Genomic DNA, 4292 nt, shown 5'->3' with positions numbered 1-4292 from the left:
TCCCCGCCAACTCTATCTGTATGTTTAAGTCCGAAAGGCGAGGGCACCCTCAGCCAGGATGTCGGAGAGATTTTTAAAAGAGGCGCATTGAAGGGGCATGGGGGGGACTTGGCCTAGGAACTTGCCCGCAGACCGTTTTAGGGGTGCGCTGAGGTATTGACTCGCGGCTCCCTTGTGCCTTGACTAAAGACAGACGTGTTGGGGGAAAGTTAGGATTTTTAAAAGTGAGAGAAAGGGGGAAAGGGAACGCAGTCCCTTTGGGGCTGGAACTTCCCACGTGCTTTCCCCCCTCGGAGAGCCAGCCAGTCCAGAGAAGCCAGCAGTTCTGTCTCGGGCTCAGGCGCTGGTCCGAACCCCACCCCATCTCAGGTCCCCCACATGGGTTACAGCCACTGCTGCCCCGAGACCCGCAGGCCGGGGCCCCCAGGAGCACACGGAGGCTTCACACCTCCCTCCCCGCACCTCCCGTCCATCTCATCCCTCTTTCTCTCCGGAAACAGAAAAAGGAAGAAAACCCAAAAGCTTCTTGGCCTTCAGTTCTAGGGGCGCGCGGGAGGGGGAGGGGGGACACAGGCGCCCGCGTGGGGAGAAACACACACGTAGGACTGCTGCGCACACGGAGCGCGTCTCCGGGGGTCCGCGGCCTGTGATGACACAGGAACACCCAGGGCAGGGTGTCCGGGGGTCACAGGTATTCACTGCGCCCCGACGGAGCCATCTGCAACTTTCCTTTCCCTTTCGGCTGCAGCCGTCCAGCCTGGCGCCGGTCGGAGCCTCGCCTTACCTGCTCCTTCCAAAGAGAAGCGGAGCCCGACGTGAAAAGCCAACGAGCCCCGTGAAACCTACCAATGACCGAGGAGCGCCGGGGCGCGCAGGGCGCGGGGGCTGAGGGCCCGACACGGATTGGGGTCTTTCGCCTGCAGGGAACCGATCCCTGGGGACCTGACGGGGGGGGGAGGGGTGCCCCGTCTCTGGGCGCCTCTACAGAAAAGGTGGCCCAGGGATGAGCTCTTTGCGAGACTCCGCTGCTCACCCCAACCAGACTCTTCTCGGACGCGCATCCCTGCTGAAAACGGGTTTAGGCAGGGCCCCCGCTTTTGCTAAGGAATTTGGGGAAGGGAGGTTATGCGCCTTCATTCCTCAGGTATGGGGAACCCCATCCTGACCCCACACCGCTCACCCCCATCCCGGGACGCCACCCCCTGGTACCCCGGGTCAGCACCGCCCCGCAGAGCAGGCGAAACTCGCTCTGAGCCAACAACTCCGGGCTCGGGGCTCCCGGCTCCGGCCTCGGCGCCCGCGTAGACTCGGAGGGAGATTGGCGGCCCGGCTGGAGAAATTGAGCCTGGCGCCGGCCCCCCAGACGCCTGAAGAGAGAGAAGGGGGAGGAGGGTCCCAGACCTCGGCTTCCCGAGTCCCCCTGGGGGTCCGCTCGCACCTCCAGGTCTCCGCTCCCCGCGGCAGACCTCGCGGCGCTGGCCCAGGTGCCTGGGCCCAACGCGCGTCCTTGCTACGTGCGAAGGGCAGCCGCTTGCTTTTCCCTTTCCTGAGCAGCGCCCTTTCCCTTCCTCGGCCCCACCAGACCGGGGGTCCCAACAGCGTTTAGCTCTTGGCAGAAGGCTCCGGCTAACACTGGGCCAAGGGCCTCAGTTTCCCCATCTGCAGCCTCAACTCTGGGGAAAGGGTTCCTGCCCCCACCCCCGCCGTCTTCCGGGCCGGGAAGAAAAGTCAGAGGCGACTGACACCAGAGCGCACCGAGCCCCTGAAGGGGGGTGGGGGAGTTGGCACCCAGGCCCCTGAAGACAATCAGGGCTGCCTCACTGGCTAATCGATGGTCTCCACGTGTCCCACTCGGCCTGGCCCTAGCACGCCTAGCAGAGGGCAACGCCTGGCACCTGGGAGGCGGGTGGGGGTGGGGGGACCCTTCCTGTGGTCTCGGTCTCCACGTTGGGTGCAGAATAGAAATGTCAGGCACGGGGAGCGCGCTTTTTACCGGCCGGGTCCTCTATAGACACGCACCTCCCAGCTCCCCTAACTGGCCTGCCCGGAGGTGGATCCTCACGGGAGGGCATACCGTGTCGGAATTTCTGCAGATAAATCTCAGCGGCAGAGCCGTCCTGATGGAGTGGGACACACACCCTCCGCCGCCGCTATCCAAGTTTTCCTGCAGTTGCTGCGAGTTGACACAGTTTCTGGGCTTTTGGCGCCCCCTCTGGATGCAGCTGAAAATTGCAGTCCGGTTTTTTAAGTCAACTGATTGCTTATCATGTTTTCCAAAAAGATACAAGAATACAAAATGCTTGTATCAAACGAACAGAAAATGTATACAGTACCATAGCTTACTATTTAAAGTGCTGCCTATTTTATGTCCTATTATAAAAGTGTATTAAAATAGACTTACATGTGTACCTATTTTTCTTGACCAGTATTTAGTGAAATGTTCCAAACTATCTTCAAGTCAAGGTCGTCTTCAGTGCCTTTTATGCCAGTAAACATGAGGATTACAATAAAATGCAACTAAATACAGACGCCTTGGTTAAAACTTCTGCCCCAAGTTCTGGGGTCTGAGCCTCCTTCTGGGTCAGTTGTCTACGAATCACAGTCATATTCACGAAAGTCCCCTCCCCAGAACCCAGAAATCAGTCCATACTACCTACGTGGGACTTTTCCTCCCAAAAACAAGGACAAAGTTGTTCTTATTCTTTCCCGGCATATTAGGAAGCCATGAATGCAAGACTATTGTATGGAGATCTCTTAACCTCCTGTTAAACTCTAAGATAACCAAGACATTCACTGTGAGTAACATTCGATTACAAAGTAAAATACTACTTAACAGGGTTGCAACTTACTGCTTTCTGAAGAGTTCCGTTTCCTATAAGAAATGTCGAGTTCTTTGGAAGAAAACAAGATTTTTGAAAGTTCCTCACGGAAAAACAGTCTTTAAAATCAGAGTGCCCGCAATTTGCAAATTAGAAATAAACAAGTCTTTGGTATGATTCCACCAGAACCATCATTTAAATCGAGGTGAATATTTGCCGGAGCCAAGAAGGGTGTGGAGGGGGGAGAGTTGAAAATTAAGAGTTTTGCTCAGTTGGGCGTTTAGTTATGAATCTGGAGAGAAGTAACCCTCGGGCGACTGAAGTTTTTCTTCTCCCCCAGAAAAGATACCCAAACAGACTCTAGGCATGCGTGTAAACACAAAGATTGTGCTCAAATCACACTGGAAATACAGCAGACACCCCCACCCCTCCACCGAACTCCCTACTGTCTGCGAGTCACAAAAGCACCCGACTATAAAGAGAGGTCGACAGGCGCTCCCCCCCTCCGCCCCCCTTTCCAGGTGATTGTGAAGGAGGGCGAAAGCAGGCAGGCAGCGCGACCGCCAGAGTGGCCTGTTTCGCCTGCTGCGGGACCCATTTGTTTAGCCTTTCACAAACCGAGTGACTGGCCTCAGCCTCGCGGCCCGGCCCGGGGCGGCCACGTTCGCACAGTTCCATGATCGCTCAGAGCCCGTTTGCACGCTCTTTCCAGGCAACTCGGCTGGCGTTTTGACTCGGCCGGGAGGTGAAGAGCAGACCATCAAAACAGTTGCCCTGTCACTGAGGCGCTCTGGCGGGGTAGGGGCTTGGAGGAGGGGAGGCTGGGGGGCTGGAGAAGGAATTGTCGGAGTTCAAGGTCGGCGTGGCGCGAGTGCGGCTCTGCGAGCGAGCGAGCGAGCGCGGGGCTACGCAGCCGCCTGCAGCCAGACTAGCCTTCGCCGGGAGTTAGCTTTGGGTTTCATTGATTCCCTTTGCAAAAGCGCAGCCGAATCCCGACCAGCCTCGCCAGCCCCAGCGAACCAGAGCATGTTCACCTATTTATATGGATTATTACAGAGGAACAGCGGGCGCTGAGTCACCAAAACATTTGTTGCAAAAGACCATTCCTAAGGACTTTCGGCACAGGCAGGCTCCCGACGCAACCGGGCTGCGCCTTATGGAGAGGCTGCCTCTCAAATACTGTAAACTCCCCGGCTCAGTCCCCGGGACCGTGGAGAAAGCTCGGAGGAGAAATGCTTTGGGGATGGGGGTAGATCCCAGGCTAGACATGCGGGCGCGCGCGCGCGCGCACACACACACACACACACAAACACACACGGAGATTCGCGCGGAGACGCACCAAAATTCTGACATTGCGAGAGAGTACGGCAAACTTACACACTTGGACGTCCCGGGTCCCCCGCCTTTCCAGCAGCACCCCCCCACCCTTAACCGCCCGGCCAGCGGCAGCCCTCCCCGCCCAGCTCCTCCCCG

This window comes from Myotis brandtii, unplaced genomic scaffold (genome assembly GCF_000412655.1).
Source record: "Myotis brandtii unplaced genomic scaffold, ASM41265v1 scaffold157, whole genome shotgun sequence".
NCBI lineage: Eukaryota > Metazoa > Chordata > Mammalia > Chiroptera > Vespertilionidae > Myotis > Myotis brandtii.
Note: the sequence above shows the minus strand (reverse complement) of the source record.